This window comes from Mustela lutreola, chromosome 14 (genome assembly GCF_030435805.1).
Source record: "Mustela lutreola isolate mMusLut2 chromosome 14, mMusLut2.pri, whole genome shotgun sequence".
Lineage (NCBI taxonomy): Eukaryota > Metazoa > Chordata > Mammalia > Carnivora > Mustelidae > Mustela > Mustela lutreola.
This window is the reverse complement of record NC_081303.1, coordinates 12,368,210-12,389,837: the sequence shown is the minus strand read 5'-3', so window position 1 is coordinate 12,389,837 and position 21,628 is coordinate 12,368,210. Positions and strand designations below refer to the sequence as shown.

Below are 21,628 nucleotides of genomic sequence, written 5' to 3'. Positions count from 1 at the left end.
CGGGAGGCCAATATGTACAATTTGCCAGTTTCTGTGCCTGAACATACCTGAACTAAGAAAGAGCCCATCAGCTGCTCTCCTGGTAAGACATTCTCCAGCACCCCCAGGGCTCGAGAAGCCCACTTTGGGAACCACAGTCCTATCAGTCTGCTGGGCGGGCCCGGGCCTTGTCAGTCTTTGTGCTGATGGCGCCCAGCACGCGCGTGACCTCATGGTGTCCTCACTCCTGCTGCACGGCCTGCGGAGGCCTGGGGACCCCATGCCCCATTCTCCCTCTTCCTACCTTTGTGTCTAGCTCAGCTGGAGGCGGCACACAGGAGTCATCTACGACCCTGTTCATGCTCTCCTCTGTGGTCTTGCCCAGTATTTCTTTGGATGAAATTGAGTTTTTATTTCATTAGGTGGTGTTGTTGTTGTTTTAAGAATTTATTTACTTATTTGACAGAGCGAGATCACAAGTAGGCAGAGAGGTGGGCAGAGAGAGGGAGAGGAGGAAGCAGGCTCCCTGCTTAGCAGAGAGCCTGATGCGGGATCCCAGGACCCCAATATCATGACCTGAGCCGAAGGCAGAGGCTTAACCCATTGAGCCACCCAGGCACCCTATGTGTGTGTGTTTTTTTTTTTTTAATAAGCACTTAAGTTCTGCTACATAATATACACTTTTGATGTTTCAGGACAGTGTTCTTATATATAAATGAACATGATCTCTCCCTGGGCAGGGTCTGTCTCCTCTCTCTGAAGCTTCTTTGGGCCCATGCCCGGCCCCCCAAAATGTAATCAATTCAATGTGCTCATGGACATGGGAGAGTCCCAATAATACAACCATAAAGGCCGCTGTTTCCTTGTCTACAAACATATTTCTCTAATTAATTGAACACTTCCAGCTAGGACTCTGTCATTCCTAGGCGGCTATTTAGTGGAAATAAATAAGAGCTCCATTTTATTAAAATCTCTTCCCTTTGGGTATAATAGCTTATGTAACAGGAAGAGTAAAAAGAGTTCTGTTCTCGCAAATAAGAAAAGAAAGTCACGGAAATTACTAGCAGAGCCTGCATATCTCCGTATCTACCAGTGCCCACTGCAGTGAATGGTGCCTTATTCCTGCCATTGATGTCACCCGCAATGTGGTCCTCCTGCTGAAAAGTTATTGACTTATACCTGAAACAAGGGAAAATCACATACAATATGCTCCCCAAGGACTCTCAGTGAGTTTCTTATAAACACCATATTTTTAGCTTCATAAATTGCTGCCACTTTTTGTTGAGAATTTTCTAGGAATTCCAAAGGAAAGCTGTGGATGTCAGGATTTAAGTTCTTTACTCACAAGGTTCTGCTGATTCACTTTTGGGGAACACACAATGAACAGTCTAACATTCTGAGGCAACAAGAGTTTAGGTTTTAGGTACCGTAAAAAAGACACACATCTAGCAGATTTCAGTCTTCAGTTTAAAAAAGAAAGGTACATCCTTGGCTGTCTGTTCGTCCTACTTCCATAGGATCCCAAACATCTTGTTTAGATTAATGAAGGTTTGGAAAACTGCGGAATGTTTTTATAAATCATTTTATACTTTGTGGGGGTTTTGGGGAAAGATTTATTTCTTTGAGAGAGAGCGAGAGTGAGCGCAGGATTGGGGGGGGGGGGCAGTGGGAGAGAGAGAATCTCAGGCAGACTCCCTGCCCAGCGCAGAGCCCGATCCTACAATCCTGAGATCATGACCTGAGCCGAAAACCAAGAGTTAGAAGCTCAACTGACTGAGCCACCCAGACGCCCCAATTATTTTATACTTTATAAGACATAAGCCCAGGAACTAGGCCTCCAGAGCTTTCAAGATCTGATTCTTGGGAGCTTCTGGTTACTACAGGCGAAATTTCAGAGTGGAAATGTCTCAAGACCAGAGACCTGGGCTCCATCCCTGCTCTGCCGCTCACCAGCTACGCAACCTTGAACATGACACCCCCCACACCTCCCTCATAGATTCAGCATGACAGGTCGTGGACTGGGTCCCAAGAGTGCAAAGATCTGTGATATATTACATCTGCCGTGGAGGGTGTCCAGGGCAAGGAGAGGCAATCAGACACAAGAACGACGCGTTACACTGTCCTGGTGGCAAGGACCACACACAAAAAAACCTGTCTGAGCCCAGGTGATGGGTAGCTAGTGCTTTCTGAGTTGTCTGTGTTGATCTCACAGAGAAGAAAACATCTCAGCTGCTCATGAAGAAGGTATCCCTTCTTCTTTCTAGATGAAGGAGATACAAGAATTTCGAAGAGGATATCCTAAAAATTCTGGAGTGGTTAATAATTAACTGTGGCTCAACTGGAATGAAGGGAACATGCCAGCCATTTGCCTATTTGTTCTCAGATCCACTCTCGGCTCTCCGGCCTGGGTCTGCATCATGGAGGTGGGGTGACGTGGACCCCCACAAACTCTGTTTCCTGGGCTCCCTGGCTGCTGGCTAGATTCAGCCAACAAGAAACACTATCGAGGGAGGGAGAATGGGAGAAAGGGAGAAGCCAGAGTATCTCTCTCCCATCCCTTGGTGTTGGGCAGCATCTCCACAGTGACTGGGTCTCCTCCGTGGCCCCTGGCTCTGTGGACTAGCTCCCACCAGGTCGACCAGGGGTGGTCCTCAGCACCTAAGCTCTAGAGGGTACGGGCAGCCTCCCGCCAGGACTCATCTCTGAATTACCTCACCCTGAATCTTCTGTTCGGCTTCCTAGCTTTGCCATCACCTGCGTAAGCTGATTCCTGTATAACTGAATTCCTGTCAGAAACCACTAAAACGGTCTCTGTGAGATATAAGTGTGGAGAGAGAGGGGAGGAGCATCATGTGAAGAGCCCGAATGCATGCCATAGCCACGAATTCCAAGTTTTACCTCATGGTTTCAATGATTTAGGGATGCTAAACATATAGGACAGGCCCACGCACGGAGTTTAGGGAAGACGCTAACCCAACAGACTGAAGGAGGATGACAACGGCCTGACTTAAGGTAGGGGCAAAGAGAAGCCATGTTTGTGAGGCATCTCTGAGGTAAAATCCAGGGATTTAGAAAGGGGTTCAGTGGAAGGGCTTAAGGAGAGGACAGTGGAGGATGGATCCCAGATTCGTTTGGAAGAATGGGTAGTTGATGGCACCAGTGGGAGAGGATGAAGGAGAGAAAGAAAGAAGCAAGAATGCAGTAGGGGACATATGGAAGTTGGGGTCCCCTGGGGACAGTCTTAAGGGAATGGAGGTGAGTCAGACGAGCTGACATCTAACATCTCTTCCTGAAAAAATGACAGGATTTCTAGGAAATGGCTACATTTCCTTTGCGGCACCAATAATTGTTTTAAAATTACCCAAGGCATCAAAAAAAATTTTTTTTTAATTTTGCAAAAATTTAAGTTGTCATTTTAGTGATGGCATTTGACATAAGAGGTTTATTAGATCTATGTCAGGGAAATAAGATCTGGAGACAGAAGACATCCCGGAGAGAGAGCAATGGGAAAATCCCTTGAGCCAGTACTGAAGTCTGTCCTTCCCGTTCAGACCTATGGCTACAGCACAGCCCTTCTTTACTTCCTGCTTGGGATTTAACTGGTGCTGCTTCCCCCAAAGCAACCGCCATTCAGTCCTGTGTGACCCTCCACCCCTTATTAGGTCCAAGATCCCTCCTGCTAATGACTTCTAGGGTCCAGGGGCTGCTGATGAGTGTACAGAGGTGCCTGGGAAGGGTTTGAGAGGCTTCTAGTCTTCCCCCACGACTTCTTCGTAAGGGAGGGTCCTGGGAGCTGCAGAGTGGAGAGAGGCTGCTTTCTCTGACAGGTGGGACCGACAGGGCTGGGGGACAAGGAGGGGACACGGAGTCTGGCCAGGAGCGCCAGGATGGCCCTTGAGCCATAGGCAACGGAGCGACAACCCCACACTGGCCAATGAAAGCCACCAATCCAGGATGGGCAGCTAGAAGCCAAGCTCCTCCTTTCTCAGCCCTGTTCAGGCCTCACCAGAAGCATAAGGAACCGACTCCCTGACGCTCGCATTCAGCAACAGGGCACAGGTGCCAATAGGCTCTTCCCCAGACTCAGCCGAGAACCAACCAAGGTTCCTGGGCTGAAATTCAAGGAGAGATGGGGTTAGTGATGAGGAAAAGTTAAAATGCCAAATCCCTGATGCAGTGACCCAAGGAGACTCTGGCATCTGTGCCCATCTGGGAGTACAGGCAGTTCCTGCTCTCAGGCACCTGGCCCTTGAATTCTGAGATTCTGCTCTTCTCGGAAGAACAGTTACTACCGGGAAAGTGGAAAAAAAAGAGAAGAAGAAGAAGAAGGAGGAGGAGGAGGAGAAGGAGAAGACGACACTTTATCTAGTATGTTATCCGCACGGCATGAGGGAGAAGTGAGATGCACTTAAACGTGGTTACCAAAGCCTCGGTCCTCAACGGCATAGGAAGATCTTTCCTCGGAAGACGAAACCCGTCAAGACAACTGCTAGGCCTCTGCTCCAACCCTCGACCTTCTCTTCTTGTCTACCGTTTCCCTAGCTTTCAGCACCACGATGATACGAGTACTGTGTGAACTCTGGGAGAAACTGGTTTTATTTTCATTAACCTTTAGCCATGTAGGTCAGACAAAGAGGAAGGGCCTTGGAGAAATGCAGAAGTAATGAGGCCATTTTCCATCAGGCGGAATGTGGGACGGAGACCATACAGAGACCAGGTCATTCCATGACAGCCAGACAATATGTGACGACAGCCTACGAATGACCCACAGCGTATCCACTGGTTGGCTGGCTTTAGTGTTGCAGAGGCAGAGGTAAGGGTGTATTTTCTTTTCCTTACACTTTCCCAGGAGAGGGTTTTCTTGGATACAGGATGAATGATGTGGGTAAGATTTTAATTCCTTTGAAGAGAAGTGTGATTTCTCTCCAAACTGTCAGGACACTTCTGTTTTTCCATTTTCCTGGGAGTGCAGCAAAGCACTGCTGGTGAAGAGAGGGGGGTTCTAGGGCTGACAGGCATCCCTGCGCCCCTCCTGGGGTGCCCACCCCTATGTGCCCTTAACATCAATCTCCCCTACGCGGAAGCCTCGGAGCCCATCTCAAGTCCACTTGGCTCCAAGGGATGCTGGAGCAGACCTTTTAGCTTGGCTCTCAGAACTTGAGACCAAGAGGGGGAAAAAAAAAAAAAGAGAGAGAGAGAGAAACACTACTGATCTTCCCAGACAAAAGCTTCCTCTTTGGGAAGTTTCGACTCTAGTCTCTCAGCCGCCAGCCTCAGGTCCGACCTAGTCTCAGTCCTCCCTGCTGTCCGGGCTCAGCTCCTTGGTGAGCTCCACAGGGAGGGGCTGTCCTCCTCGGTCTCCAGACCCTCAGAGCCAGCCCCATGCCTGGCCCAGAGCGCTCAGTCGGTGTTCACTAAATAGGGGAATTCTAGGATTAATGTGAGACCTCCCTTTGGAAGGAGGGCCAGGAAGACAACCGAGGGCAAATCTGAACAAGGCAGACAGACGGCGAGGGGCAAAATGAAAAGATGCAAATGGAGGAAAAAAAAAAAAAAAAGATGTAACTGGAAGGAAGCGTTGGAATTGGATAAGGGTCAGGCTTACACTCAGCGAAGCTGTCTAGGCTCAGAGTCCGCCGATTTACGTGCAGGGTCTCGTTTGAATCCTCACAGCAACCGGATGACGGATACATCATTAGCGTCCCCAGGTTGCTAAATGAGGAAACTTGGAGATTTCCCATGTCCAGGTAGCAGTGAAGGCCCTTAGGGAATAAAGAGGTGCTGGGGTTCCTCTCTGTTTCTTCAAAGTCTGCCAAGAGGCAGTGTGGGATGCTGGCCACTGGCGTGGGCTCTGCAGTCAACCTGCCTGGGCACAAATCCCCATTCCATCCCTGAACAGCTGCATGATCTCAGACAAGTTACTCAGTCTCTATGCATCTCAGTTTCTTCATCTAGAAAATAATGATAATGATAATAATAGTTACCTTAGAGAATCTTTGAAGAACAAATAAGTTAATACTGCACATCAAGGGGCGCCTGGGTGGCTCAGTGGGTTGAAGCCTCTGCCTTCGGCTCAGGTCATGATCCCAGGGTCCTGGGATCGAGCCCTGCGTCGGGCTCATCTGCTCAGCGGAGAGCCTGCTTCCTCCTCTCTCTCTGCCTGCCTCTCTGCCTACTTGTGATCTCTGTCTGACAGGTAGGCAAATAAAATCTTTAAAAAAAAAAAAAATACTGCACATCAAGGGTCAGCCGGCCCACCACTTGTTTTTGTCAATAAAGTTTTATTGGAACACAGCTATGTTAATTTCTTTACCTGTCATCTAGGGTTGGTTTTGTTGTTGTTGTTGCTGTTGTTTTTCCTACCACAGCTGAGTTGAGCAGCTGTGCCACAGACCATACGGCCCAAAGCCTAAAGTATTTACTTTCTGGTTCTTTACAGAAAAAGTTTGCTGACTCCGGTATGCATGAAGAGCTTATAATGGTGGTACACAGGAATGAGGAGGAGGAGGAGGAGGATGACGACTTAGCATTTGCCTCAGAGCCCCTCCACCAAGGTCCCCCCACTCTGGTGACACCCTGACTGTCTGACCGGTGGGGCACTGTATCAGGCTCTGGGGACCAGGGAAGAACAGAAGAGAGGGTCCAAGTCTGCTCCGGTGGGGCTTACAACGGAGGAGACAAGGGAGTAACCACAAAGGAGGTAGTTAACAAACTGTGGTAAGTCCTCTGAAGGAGATCAACAGGATGTTGAGATAAAGAAACAGAAGCAGCCCCTGCAGACAGGAAGGCCTTCTGGAGGAGGCGACACATGAACAGTCAGGGGAGGATGAGAAGGAGCGAGCGGGAGGACCCGCGGAACAGACCCCGCAGGCGGAGGGACAGACAGCAAGGGGAAGGACTGCTTCTGGGAAAGGCCTTGCCATGTTTGGGAAACACAGAGGAGGCCCGCGTGGCCTAATGTCAGGGACGAGAGGAAGAGCAGGCGACGGGGCAGAGGCCAGAGCACATGGGCCGGGCTGCCTGCAGGAAGGAATCCGGGTTCATTCTAAGAACAAAGCCACGGGAAACAGCAGGAGTATTTTAAGGAACTAATGACAGTGTCTGCTCTGGAGCCTAAGAAGACCAGGGCAGGTGCCGCATGGAGAAGGGCCTGGGAGGGCCGGGGGCAGGGGGACCGCAGTGGGGAGGCTGATGGAGTGGAGACGCTGCCGCGGTGGGGCAGAGAGCACAGACCTGGACGCTGGTGGTGGAGGGGAAATGAGGCTGTCCAGTGACCGTATGCGGGGCTGGGGGGTGGCGGGAGGACCGGAGGCCGACTCCAGGACTGGGCCTCACCCCCGGGGGGAGGTGGTGCCTGCTGAGATGGGGAAGAATGAAGGCAGAGGAAGGGAGGTCAGGCGTCATCTGGGAGCACGGGGAGAGAGCCACCGCTTTGCCTGAAGACACCCCTTCCCTTCGGAGACGATGACCTCAGGCCCCACCCCACCCCAGGGCGACTTGCCTAAATAGATCCCCTTCTTTCCTCCGGTCTTTTCATGCTCGTGAGTGTTCCCTCGCTCACCGCTCTGCGGCACGTGCCCTCGCTTTCTCTGCGTCCCCGTGTTCCTCCCCCGGCCCCTGTGATAGTGACCAGCGGCAGTTCTGATGGCAGAGCTGGGTCCCGAGAGCCCACCCACGGTCCCCTCCCGTACAGCCGGCACCCCGTGAAGGCTCGAGTCACATCACACCCTGTGGGTGGGCCCAGCTCCTCACTCACGGGGACGCACTGTCACTCACGTGCAGAAGCCGCACCTCCCCTGCACGGGTGCAGCACCCCCCCGCATCGGGACCCTTGACTCAGCGACTGCTCTTCCTCCACCCAGAGCTGCCTTTCTCATGTCTCTAGCCCCTCCTCCACACGTTCTACTCCTCACTTCACCCAATGAGTTATTCTGAATTCACAGTTCCACAGGACTATCTCCCACTAAAGGTTTATTCATTCAATCACTTTTTGTCAATCATTCCTTTGCTGAGGACCTACTGTACGCAGACACTGACGGGGAAGGCAGCATGGAGAGCCCAGATTCCTCACGCCCCCACCCGCACCCCACCCTGGCAGGGGCAGGGGGCTTCAGCCCAGCAGCACTGCTCCCGCCACCCCCCCCCCCCCCACACACACACACCCTTCCATTGCCAGCTCCAGAGCAGGGCCTGCAGTCCTGGGTCCCTCCTAGGCTTCCCCTGCAGCCTGGCCTGTTCTCCCAGGTCTCTGAACCCTGCCCTTGAACAAGCCAGGGGGCCCTGAATCATCTGGGTGATGGGTGGGCGGTGGGGGGGGGGGGGTGCCCAAGGGCTTGGGAAATGCATATTATATTAGTTCGATGACCTACACTGTAATCACACAATCAGACTCACCAATGAGTCTGTCCTAAATTGCACCCTGCTGCCCTTTATGTGGCATTAAGTACTTCCTCCTTGAAACCCCCTGATCTGTTGGTCCTGGGGACACTGTGCTGTGTGGCCTTCTCCCACCCCTGGCCACACTACTGCAGGGCTCCCTGTGGGACTCCCCTGAGGTTGGGTCAGCCTCTGTCCCCCATCCTCGCCAAATTCCCACCTCTCCTCATGGGAAAGGCCACCTCGTCCCAACCGGACTTCTTCCCAAATGTGGGTGGGGATCCCTACTTCACCACGGCCTGGGGCATCAGCTGAGCCTTAGGATTTTCTCTGCCTCTCCCTTCCTGACCATCCTATCCCCTCACATGCATGGGGAGACGGAGATTCCAGGGGCCCGGCAAGCAGAGCCACGTGGCAGTTTGGAGACAGAGTCAACAGACAATGGCTGAGACGCTGAGATCCGGCTTGGAATTCAGAAGCCTCTGCCCGGCCCCATCATTCACGGGCTACGCGTGCTCTGTGGAAAGGGGAGAGACCCAAGAGCTCCCTAGACAGGATACACAACAGACGTGCCAAGGTGGATTCAGAAGGCTTGGCTTGACCTTTTGGCGACTTTTAGCTACCAAAGGCCAACATCACTCTAGCCATGCCTCATCTCTCATACCAGCTCATGCATAGGTTCCTCTGGGCCAGGTCATGTCTCCAAAGCAGACCACAGACGTGTGAACACTACCGGCTGCCTCAGAGCCCCGAGAGGCTGGGGCTGGGGCAGGAGTCGATGTTCTGCAAGGGGCAGACGGAGCTACCCTCTTCCAACCAGTGGGAGACCAGCTCCCGCCCAGGCCCAGGGAGAAAGCAGATGGGACCACAGGTGGCCCTCTCATGCCGGCTCTGTACTATGGCCATATAACCTAGAAGCTTCCTGAGGTCTACTACTCCAGGTGTAGCCCAGATGCCCAGCCCACACAAGGGCAGGCGTCCTTGAGTCCTGCTCATGGAACCTTCTAGCCCCTCACACAACCCTGGACATTGGGTTCTTGGGATCAAGACAGCAGAAGAGGGAGAGATGGAAGCAAGCCCATGGGGGATGGGGAGGGGCAAGAGAGAAAGAGAAAGAATTGGAAAGAATGGCTTCTTCCCAGCCAGTTGTACAAGGGCTTAAGAGATCAGCAAGCTAATGTGTCACAGCTTTGGAAACACAGTGACACTCATCAAACCAAATCTCAAGCAGAAACATCAGTAATTTGGGTGCCTGTGGTTCAGTCAGTTAAGCGTCTGCCTTCAGCTCAGGTCATGATCCCAGGGTCCCGGGATGGAGCCCTGCATCTGGCTCCCTGCTTGGCCGGGAGCCTGCGTCTCCCCTTCCCTCTGTGCCCCCGCACTCCTGTTTGCAATCTCTCTTTCTGTGTGTCAAATAAAGAAATAAAATCTTTTTTAAAAAGAAAAAGAATAAAACATCAGTAAATTAAAAAGCGTACCAAGGAATTATTTTGGTGGGAACCAGGTCTATTTGGGTTTTCCTACGATCTATACCTCTCTGGCAACTTTTTTGGATAATCTTGGAGGTTCCACGGTTTGAATTTTCAAGATAATAACACTAACACTACCATTCACACACACTAGTACTTAGCAGTTTGTAGGTTCACACACAGCATCACACCCAGTCCTTGCACTAACCCTGTGGCAACGTTACCAGCGTCACCGTGCTGATGGAGTCTGTACCTGGGGCCCAAGCCGTGAAGCCACTTGCGCACACCTCATAGCTAGCATGCGGCGGAGCAGGATGTCAGTCCAGGCTCCCGGACTCCGAGTCCAGTGCTCTCGGCTCTGTGTCATGGCCAGAGGGAAATTCACCCCATTCCACCCGACACAGAGAGAGATCTGGGTGAGAGGCAGCACAGCCTAGAGACCAGCTCTGGAATCAGACCGTAGGGTTCAGTTCCTTCTGCCACCCACTTACCTGGGTCCTCTCTTCCTCATCTGGCAAATGGGACAATCATAGTACCTGCCTCTAAAGCTTGGAGTTGGAATTAAATGTGTTGAATCACGTAAATTACTAGCACACAGTGCCCCAGACATAAAGAAGCTACTTAATATCCACGCGTGTCCATCCTTCACGCCCGGTCAGCATTTATACAGCGCCTGCTGTGTGCAGAGGCCCCTGCCTCACTCTACAGTGGGGGAGGACCCCAAGTGACCAGATAGTTCCGGTCTCCCAGACACGTCAGTCCCAGTGGGGACCATACCAAGTCCAACAAGCATTTGCCTGAAGAGTGTGAGTGAAGAGTGGAACAGGCTAGAGATGCTGGCCTGGGCGCCTTCCCCCAGAGAAACAGACCTGTTTGAGGAGCCTACTTGTTGCAATACTTTGGCCTGGCCTATAATGTACTTCAGAATGGGATCTCTCAGTAGCAGCTAGAAGTCAGCTTACGAAACAAGTTTCTGGGTACAGTCTACAGCAGGTCATCATGTGAGACGCACGGAGCTGGACCGCTAGGCCAGCCTCTAGACCATTCCCCTCCCCCCCACTGGCTGCTCTTCATTTCCCCATGGCTCCGAGGACCCAGGCTGGTGCTCTTCTCTCCACATTCCTTCTCCAGCTGAGCTCATCTTAGCTCCCGCCTTGGATGGCATCTGAGGCCGACAGCACCCCGCTTTCTGTCTGCAATCTGGGCCTCTCCTATCCCAGCCACCTGGCCCACACCAACTTGTTCACTCGCCAGACCCCTCAGTAGTAACACAGCCAAGCACCTCCCCCCAACCTGCTCCTCCCCAGCCTTCCTCCACCCCAGGGAAAGGGCGCCACCCATCACCCTACTGCTTGGACCCAAACTTTGGGATCACCCTTGGCTCTTCCTACCCTGCCCCCCACAACAGAGCTCTTCTTCCTCCCGGCTCTTCTCCTAAACATCTCAAACGGCTTTTGGCACAACTACTTTTGGCACTTTTGGCACAACTCCTCTGCTCCAAGCCGACCTCATCTCCCCACCGGAAGCAGCACGGGTCTCTCAGCTGGTCTCCTGCCTCTGCCCTTCCCTGTGGAGCCCAGTCACACACCAGCAGCCAAACCATCTGTTGAAATACAGAAGTCAGATGTGCCACCCCTCTGCTCTCAGGGGTAAAGCCAGTGTTCTTCGAGGCCTGCACGATCTGGCCTGTCCTCATTTTCCAGCGCTCTCCTCCTGCCCACACTTTCTAGCCACGCTGGCCGTGCTTCTTCTTGACTGCTGCCAGAGCCCTGACTTGCTGTCTGTCCCCTTGAGGCTGGAATGGCTTGTCCCCACACTTCAGCTGTCTGCTCAAATGCTGCCTCACAAGGGAGGCCTTCGCAGAGCGCCCCACCTGGAAACACCACCTCCCTGACTACACACCCCCTTCCCCTGAGGGATTTTTCTCCAAAGCGTTCACCACCATCAGGCGTGATATGGGTTCACTTCTTTACCGCCGAGCCTCCCCGGCCGGAACACACACCCCACGGGGACAGAGGGGCTTCTTTGGTTTGCTGAGGCCCCGACACTTGGAACGGTGCAGTGACAGGTACACCACAGACACGGACGGAAAGACTGAATGACTGCCTTACGGAAAGCTTCATGGCCCACCCACCCTGCTTTCTGGTGCCTGAACCATCTCATCTCAACTCTAAGTCCTGACGTCCCACCAGTTCCAGTTAGACATGGCCATGCTGGCCGGTGCTGGCTGACTTGGGGAAGGGGAGTCAGGGTCAGGAGGGGAGGGTTCCGCCAGATGGGGCTGGAAAAGCCGAGTTTGAGCCTCACTCCTCACCCCTAGTAATAGGAGCTAGCCCCTGGGGAGGTGGCACGGGGGCAAGGTGGGGAAGATGCCGGAAAGGATTTTTAAAGGTAGACAGGCCGGGGACGCCTGGGTGGCTCAGTTGGTTGGACGACTGCCTTCGGCTCAGGTCATGATCCTGGAGTCCCGGGATCGAGTCCCGCATCGGACTCCCAGCTCCATGGGGAGTCTGCTTCTCTCTCTGCCCTTCTCCTCGTTCATGTTCTCTCTCACTGTCTCTCTCTCAAGTAAATAAATAAAATCTTTAAAAAAAAAAAAAAAGAGGTAGACAGGCCGACCTTTCCATCAATAAACACGTATGGGGCCCTCATTCAAGAGCCTCACGAGGTGCTAGAGAGCCGACATCATATCTGCCAGGGTCTTTTTCGGGAAGCTTCACCATGCTGACAGGTAACAGAGTTTGAGGCCAGTTCTTCCTTTTCAGCTCATTCTCCTCTTTTCAGTATCTATTTCAAACCTTTCTCTTCTCCACAAACCTTGACCACGCCCCCCACCGCCCACCCCTCCCCCAGCAACCCAGAAACTTCACTTCCTACTGCACAGAAAAAAACAGAAGTCTTCCGACCAGAACGACCTCCACTTCCTGCCACCAGACCTGCACGTCTCCCTGCATGGGGAAATGAGGGGTGCCCTGCTCTGCCCTCCCCCTCCCAGGGTGTATTAGAGGCAACCTCTGAATTAGGCCAACCTCTCCACCTGTCCTGAACTCCTGCCTTCTCGGGGGGACTAGACTTGACATCCACTGTCTCCCACCCCGCCTTCTCCATCGTCAACCTCTCCCTGTCAGCCGGCTCCTTCCATCAGCTCTCACACAGGTCTCTCCAGAGATCAAAGCAACACTAAAAACCCTCACTCTCATATTTCTCGAAAGTTCGAGCTCTCTCCTTCCTCTCAAGGCCAAACTTCTTCGTTCACCATCACCCACACCCAGTGGAGGGACGTCTCCACTGGCCTCGCTTCTCTCCAATCCTCAGCCCACCCCAGCCCGGCTCACATCCTCACCAAGCCACCCAGAGCAGTGACAGCCAATGGTCCATTTTCAGTCTTCATCTGACCTGGCTTCTCAGCAACATCTGACATTGTTACGCCCCAAACCCTCTCCCAACACACACTCCCTTTAGCTTCCCTGAAACCACACCGTCCAGCACCAGAGATAACGTATGAACTAACAGCTCCCAACCGTCTCTCTCTTGCCACCCTGGACCTCCTCTGCCGTCTAGACTCACGTCCAGGCTGCCTACCCTGTGCCTCCTTCCGCCCATCTTGCAGGCGCTCCGAAACCAACGCCTTCCCTCCCCTGACCTGCTCTCTCTCCAGAGCTGCCTCGTTGTGAAGACCCCCTCTCCATCTTCCTGCTGTCGCCAGACGACTGGCATCACCCGGGTCAATGCCTTCCCCCTCCCCACCCCGGCCCCCATCCTGTCAATCACGGACGCCCCCCTGAGGGTACCTGACGGGTACGTGGGTACACGCCACCTCCTTCTCTCCACCCCACCCTGCGCGACCAACACCCTGATTCAAGCCGGCGCCCCCACTGACTGGGCCCACCACACAGCCTCCTACAACTGGTCTGCCTCACCCACGCGCTCCTCCAGAGCATTCTTCACACCGAGCCTAACTGAGCTTCTGAGAACACCAAGTGCATGACTTGCACAATCTTTTCAGCGCCTCCCAATCCTCTGCATGTCCCCAAGCCCTGACACATGCGGCAGCGGTCCTGCCCACACCCCCAGGGTCCCCTGAGAGCCCCTTCCTGCCCACCCCGCACTCTCCGCCCTCCCTGGCCTCCTGCTTGCCATTCTTCACACAAGAGGCAAACCTGCCCCCCCCCCCACAGCCTTCACCCCGCAGGCTGCCCTCCCTCTGCGCGAGCTTTGGTCTCCCCTCATCTCCCGCTCACACAGCGAACCCCCCCTGAGGCCCAGCTTAAGCATCTCAGACTCAGGGAGGACTTCACTTGCCTCCTCAGCCAGGTTAGGTCCCTCCTCCTCCTTCAGTACTAATCCGCACCAGCAAAGGGAAGGCAGGGCAGGGGTCGGGGGTTGTTACGGTGCCGGCCCAGAGCAAGCACTCAGATATCTGGGTGAATGGAGACCTGCCACTTTGGGTGCCTACAAAGTGCGAGAAGCTTACGGGAGTTGTTCCCACTTTGCACAGCAACCCAGTGAGGTATGGGCACTAGACTTATAATTCACTATTTATTCACCTATTATTTATTATTTATTCACTTATTATTCTTCCAATTAGGATTATAGAAACGGGTGCAAGGTCACATGGGTGGTAAGTGCTGGCTTAATCTCGGGCTGGTCTCCTCTCAAAGCCACGACACCACGCTTCGCTCTGTGCTCCCATAGGCTCACCCGGCAGCTGACATACGGTGGGAGCTCAGCTAAGAGGGACAAGAGGAGTATCCACTATGTCATGTCTTTGGTCCTCACAGTCACCCTTGAGGCCTACAAAGAAGAATTATAATTCCCCTCTTCCGAATGAGGGGAAAAAATGCGTTCAAAGGCTCACTAGTGGTAGGTGGCCATGCTGGGCCGGTCCTAAGTCTCTTAGCTTGTATCTAGAGGGATTTTCTCCGCAGCTAGGCACGGATGCATGGAATCGTGCAGGGAAGCCATGCAGAAAAGAGGTAACATAGCAGGCTTGAGACTGCCGTCCGGAGAAAGTTCTGCTTCTAAGGATGGCCCTTGGTTAACATCTTGGAGGGCAGATTTGTGGCAGGTTCTCCTAACTGATTCGGGTGGTGCACGGTGCCCAAACTGTTTTCACAAACAATGTGGTTGTTGCGGACCACCTGTTTTTCTTCTGGAAGTCTGGAATTTTGGTATAAGTTAGGCAGGGGATGCCTATATGACCAAACCTCAGTAAAAACCCTGGGCACTGGGCATCTGATGAGCCTCTCTGGTAGACAACATCTGACGCATGGTCACAAGTCTACAGGATCCTGTATGATGTCGCTGGTGGGAGGGACTCTTGGAGCTTGCGCCTGGCTTCCTCCGGACTTCTCCCCATGCGCCTTTTTCCTTTGCCAGTTTTGCTTTACATCCTTCCACTGTAACGAATCGTAGCTGTATGACCCTATGCTGACTCCTGTGAGTCCTCAGAGAATATGGCAGAACCTGGGTGTGGTCTTGGGGAAGCATTCCCAACAAGAGATGTATTTGCGTTTTCTTTGAAAAGGGTGAAGGGCAGGAATTAGTAGATTAAAACAGGAGGCACTCTAGGCAGAAGAAAGGATGTGAAGAGAGGAACAGATACATCAGATCGAAAAGACTCTATAGCCCTTTAACAAAGCCAAGCAGAACTGCCGTTGAGAGGACCAAGCATTTCGGCTGCGCGGCAGAAGACACAGGCCCTAGAGAATTCATGCTTGTTGGAAGGATCCAGTATCAGGGAAGTGAATGCTTGAAGTCACACGTCTGGAATTACTGTCAAGGAAGGATCGAAAGAATTTAGCATCTGGCTGTCCACAGCTAATATCCACGGGGTCAGACATTCTCTAAAAGATCTCCAGAAGTGCCACTGAGCCGTTGAAGCAACATCCCAAATTACCGGCTTTTCAAATAAAACCTCAATATGAGGAAGTCGGTCTGCTCCAGAATAATCTATTTCCCATCCACGAAGGGCAACTGTTCCCTCCTTCCTTTATTCCCATTTGAAATGCGCTTGCCCGCAGTCCAACACCTTTCCCACCCTTCCTGCCCACTTCTCCTCATGCCTTCGGAGGGCTTCCTGGCATAACCCCACCCCGTTGTTGAATCACTTCAATTCTGCGACTTTCCGTAACACTGAAGTCTTCCCTCTCTGTTAACTTATTTGCCTGGAACCCAGGGAAGCATGGTGAGTTCTCCCAGGGCGCATCACAGGTGTCTGTCCGGCCTCTTCCTCAGAATCTTCAAGTCAGGAAGGCAGAAGTGGCACTTTCATGAGTATTTGGCTTTACCTTGGCTCCAAGGGTTTCTCTAAAGGAAGGCTCAGCACACAGATTGACTGTTCCTACTCCCTCCCAGTTGGGGGGTTGGGACGGGCTTGGACTGACAGTCAGAACCCATCAACTTCACTCCACACTCCGCTCTGATTGAATAGCTAGACCCCACTGAAGGAACAGCTCTACTCCTGGTAATCAAGCCAGTGGCTCTATTTTTGCTTTCAAAATCCATTCTATGTCGTCTGCGGGGTCCCTGATTCACCTCCCTACCCAGCACTATTTTCCCTCCGAGGTGGCAGCTGCTCTGCCCACAGATCAGTCTAAAGACTGGAATCCTGCCCCTGAAACCTACTCCCTGGGGCCGGGTCTCCATTATCTGCTGCTATCTGCCCTCCTCTCTGCCCTCTGCCTGCCAAGGGCTTGTCCCGGCTTCTCCCCACGGTGCCCTGCCCTGTCCCAGCTCACCTGCCCCTGGAGACTGAGGTCTGCCAGGTGTAGAGCTTGCAAAGTGACAGCACCAGGCCAAATGATGGTCTGCCCTGGCACTTGGCAGTTCTTTTGTTTGTCTGTTTTTAACTTAAATTTGAATGCCTTTAGGCTAGACACACATTGTGCACCTCCCCAGAGACCCCACAACTCCCTACTGCGCTCCCACACACGGAAGAAGAAAACCAGCTTTACTAAGCACCCAACCAGACACCAGGCTCTGTGTACATGCTGGCTCATTGAATCCTTTCACCAGCCTCAAGTGAGTGACCCTACAGTCTCTCTGAGGAAACACAGAGGCTCCTGGAAGTTGGCCAACTTGCCCAGATCACACAACTACAACCAGCAAGCCATAAATGCAGATTTGAACTCAGAGCTCCCAGCTTTTGAAAGTCCACACTATTTCCACTACACAGCAGGTGGGAGAGGGCCTCCCGAAACATCATGGTGAAGATTTTGTGTGTCACAAATCAAGCCGCCAGGAAAAGAGCTGGGGGAGAGACAGAAAGCTTTCCTTAAGGGTGTTGGTTTAAGCCTTGGGAGGTCCGGAAGGCTCTAGGGAGAAGAGCGCAGGGCATAGAGGCTCAACCGGAGGGCACAGCCAGAGCCTCATACCGGCATCTGCAGGGCTGAAGGAAGATGAGAAGCTTAGGGTGAAGGCGGAGGCATTGGTGGGGACGGGGGGCCCCTCCGAGGAGATGGGCAACAGCTGCAGAGCAGGCTGGCAACTGAGGATTACCAGCCCCAGAACCCTTCGGGCAATCTGAGCGGCAGGGCAGGTGCTCGGCGCTGAGGGAGGAATACAGCCTAAGTGCAAAGACCGGCTGCCCCCATTCCAGAAGCTTCTCCGTGAAAGGGAGAGAACAGGGGGTGCATAAACACCGGGTTTTCCTGTTTAACAGAGGCTAAGCTAGTGGGGCAGAGGAAGGAGTGAGTGGTCAGGGAACAAGGGAGGGAACCTGGCAGAGGGAGGAGAGGGGTGAATCGGCGGTGTAGGTGGAGAAGGTGTTCTCCCGTGAGTCAGGAGAGTACCTTTTCCCCGAGAGAAAACAGGCCATGGGGGAAATCCCAGGGATGTTCTGAACTGGCGAGCAGAGAAGCTGTGGAGCGCGGGTCCAGCCATGAGGCGTGGGGAACTGCTGAAAGTGAGCCGGGTCCCCCTTCCCTGCTCACACCCCCTGGGAGGGGCGCCCCCCACAGACCCTGCAGGGACACACCAATAGCCTCCCTCTTGCTACTGCCCTATCCTGGCACGCACCCCCCACCTGCTCCTGATAACAACGGGCACACTCATCACTGTCCCTGCAAATGGATTTTGAATTGTTCTGTCGGGACTAGTGAGTATTTTCACTTTTATTTCCTCTCTGGTCCTCGAGTCCACTTCCTCACAAGACAGGGCCTGCGGGGGGCCACATGGATCCACGGCTGTCTGACCCTCCAAATAAAGCTTTCCTCGGGGCAAAGCAACAAACTCCATGGGGCCTGACCCTGGCCTCAGCCAGGGCAGGAAGCCTCCCGCCCTGGGGATCACTTCTGCCCCTGGGACATGTTCTCTCCCCCAACACACGCACGCAGACACCCACACAGCTTGGCTACGATGATGACTCCTGCCCCAGGAGCCCTCAGTAAAAGCCACCATCTGGGCAGAAAAAGCTCTTAAGAGACAGCGTGTGCCACTGTTTCCCCTTCCCTTGGTCTATTAGCTCTTAAAGACCGCAGTACAGGGACGAAGGCATCAGGTCGCCTTTGATGAATGCCTTTCAGGTTCCCTCCCGCTCCTCCCATCCGGAACCCTGACTTCCTCTAGCTGAAACAACAGAAGAGCACGGGACTTAGAGTTCAAGGACTTGGGCCGGGTCCTGGCTGGTGCCTACATTCTGCGAGACCGTTCCGGTCACTTCTGAGCCCCAGCTAGAAGCCAGCTAAGTGGAAGGAACAGCCCCGGCCTCTCCCTTCTCTCAGGGAAGCAGGGAGAGGTTAACCAGGTAAGACAGGCTATGTTCAAATTGCCCAGGGCTCTTCGGATTTCTGGGATCTAAGCGATTGCCGCAGGCAGCTCATCTTCTCTAGGGCCCCACCCAGCACCTGCTCCCCAGCTATCAGCCCCTACCAGCCCCGAGCCCAAGGGAGACACATCTCAGATGCACTGGACGCAGACATCTGTTTAGGTCTCTTGTACACCAGACTCCAGAATACAAACAAGAAGAGACACAGGTCTTGCCCCCAGTTCACTCAGCTGGGCAGAGCGGCCGTCTGTTCACACGCTGGCCAGGGAAGAGTCTCCAGAACCTGCTCCACGTCGGTGGGAACAGACCAGACGTGCATGATCAAAGTCTGGCCAAGGAGGAGGCAGGCAGGTTTCGCTCTCTGAGAAACCGGGGCGGGGGCCTGGAGCCAGACACCAGGCCCAGCCCGGGAGCCTCAAGGTCTACTACACACCATGCTTTATCCTCACCATCTGGGAGATGTAGACAATAATCCTGCTTTGGCCTGACTCGCTAGGATACCATGGAGGACAAATGAGAACAGTGATGAGAAAACGCTTTAAAAAGCAAAGAGTTTCATAAACAGGGACTTACTTTTCTTCAGGGTCCTCCGCAGTGAAGCTGAGATAATCACAGAAGGGCTGCTTGCCTAAACGCCGACGAGCCTTTCCCACGGCTAGCCTAAGAGGACTGACTCAGAGGCACCCAGCTCCCTCACTCTGCACATCACGCCCCCACCCCCACTGAAATAGCCCACTTACTGCACTTGGTACTTTCCGTGGATGGAGCCTCCTCTCCTTTCCCTCTTCTTCCCACTGCCCTGCCACCCATGGCCAGTGGGAACTCAGGGGGTGGCTTGCTGACAGATGGACACGCTGTCCATCCTACTCCCCTTGCCTCAGCCCGCAGCCCAGAGGACTTGAGAAAATCAACTCCTCCATCACCACCCCCCCAGCAGGACATCCAGAGGCTGGCTCAGATAGGAGACTTTCTTCTGCTTCTGTCTAGGACTAGGGGAGGGAGGTTCCAGGATGAGGGCCAATCCACTCCGCAGAGTTCAAAACAAAACAACAATAAAACCAAGAAAGAGTCTACAGGGGCTGGCGACTTTCTGCTTGCATCTCACATCCATCTTTCCCGCGGCAATGTCTGTCTGTCCTGTGCAAACTGGAGAACTGCGGGATGAGAGAGTTCAGCTGTGGTTTTCACCCAAACCAGCCACAGAGCTAACACGCTCCCATCCGCCAAGTGAGAAGGGCACAGCGGCCCCCGCAGCACTCCGGATCTGGGAGGTCCGACCTGGCCTTTCCCGGCCTAAAACTCCCTCACAGGCACTGACAAGCATGTTCTATTCGTCACTGTGTTTGCATTTTGTCTTCCAGGGCCCTTTTCAAATGCAAACGCCCCTGGAGGAAGAAACCGTATTCCACGGGCCCCAGCCACACAGCACCTGTGCCCAGTAAATATTTTCTGAATTAAATTGGTTACGAGATCCCTGTGCTCACAGAAGACGGGTCAGAGCGCGGGGCTGAAAAGGGTGGGGCTGCAGGCCCGGCCGGGGCGGGGAGCCACGCCTCCCTCCACCTACATCAGCGCTCGCCCGGAGCCGCCCTGCAGCCCCAGCCAGATAACTTGAGTTAGGAGAAAGTAAATCTGAAATAGCCAAATATGGAAACTCTGCAGGAGGGGGCAGAACCCGCCGAGAAAGGAGGCAGCGGCAGAGCGGAGCAGCAGGGTGAACCACAAGACTGCGGCCCCAGGATTCACTGAAAAGTCTCACAATTGCCAAAACCCTGCAGGGCAGGACCAAGGGGGAGGCAATCTGGTCTGGAAAACCCAGATTCCACCAATTCTCTGGGTGTCCCTGGCCACGCACTTCACCTCCCCGAACCTTGGTTTCCTCCAAGACCCCTCCGAGCTCAGCTGAGGGTCTGCGTGTGCAGCGTCGGGTTCGTCTCGTGCTGTGCTGTGTGTCTAACTGAGCACTCCCAACCGAACAGTTTGCGGAGGTTTCCATTCATTCTCCTATTCCGGTTCCATTCCGGAGGGCTCCGCTCGGAGAAGTCCTGCAGACACGGTGGAGGGGGTGCCCAAGGGCACGCAGGGGGCGCCCGGGATTTGCAGAGCGTGTGCACCCGGCTCACCTGAAACCCGCCCTGCGTCCCCCGACCTGAACCCGGTCCCTCCGATACCTAGGCGCGCTCTGGAGCAGCTCCCCAGCTCGGGGCCCCCAGTTGCGTCCACACCACACAGCCTTCCCCTGCTTAGAAACCCCGCTCCGAGCCGCCGAGCCCAGCTGTCTCCCACACCCGCCTCCGCACCCCCTCGCCCGCGGCGGCGGCCACCTGCCCCGCGGGCTACCCCGGCCCGTCCGCCTCGCGCCCACCGCCCGCGCCCTCCCCGCGCGAGTCTGAGCGCGGGTCGCGGCACTCGCTGAACGCGAGCGGGGCGGGAGGGGCGGGCGTCCGGGCCCGGGGCCCCAGCAGCCCGGCGTCGGGCGCGGGGAGAAGGGTGCGGGGCTCGCGCCGCCGCGGCGCTTTCGGTTTCAAAGCAAACCGGACGAGCCGACAGGCGCTCCTCGGCCCCTCACTCCGGCCCAAAAGCCGCGGGGCTGGTCGCCGCTGCCACCGCCGGGGCGGCGACCTGCCGGGACTCACGTGTGGCTCCGCGCGGGGAGTCCGCGGGCGCGGGTCCGCAGGCGCGCGGCTATCCTGGGCAGCGGCCGGCGGCGAGGCGGGGGCGAGGCTCTCAGCCCGGGAGCCCTGCGCGCCGAGCCCGGCCGGGGGAAGGAGGGAGGGCGGGCCCGGGACCCGGGACGGGAGGGGCCTGGGGCGGGGCCCGCGGGCGGTCAGGGCGAGGGGCGCAGGCCGGGGGGAAGGGCGGAGGCGCAGGAAGGTGCTGGGTAGAACGCCGAGCACTGAGAAATCTAACCAACCCGCGCTAGAATTCCAAATACTTAGAAATAAAAAGCATTTCAGATTGTCCTCTAGTGCCTTCCAACCGTGCACATCTCACCCTTCAACCTGGGACGACCAAACTCAGCCAACCCTTCTTCATG

At 54.5% G+C, this 21,628-nt stretch overlaps 1 protein-coding gene and 1 long non-coding RNA gene across 6 annotated transcripts in view; one reads left to right on the top strand and one right to left on the bottom strand.

Moving 5' to 3' along the window:
• Positions 1-21,368, bottom strand: part of TRAF5 (TNF receptor associated factor 5) — a 44,967-nt gene extending 23,599 nt beyond the window's left edge. For 2 of the 5 annotated variants that reach the window (XM_059147107.1, XM_059147111.1), the window contains exon 1: positions 21,228-21,368. The gene's annotated coding sequence lies outside the window, so the exon portion shown is untranslated. The other 3 variants (XM_059147110.1, XM_059147108.1, XM_059147109.1) reach the window with 3 other exon arrangements.
• Positions 3,722-7,962, top strand: LOC131815327 (uncharacterized). The gene is made up of 2 exons (XR_009347654.1): positions 3,722-4,792; positions 6,419-7,962. It is a non-coding gene; the product is annotated as an uncharacterized LOC131815327 (long non-coding RNA).
• Positions 21,369-21,628: the final 260 nt, after the last annotated feature.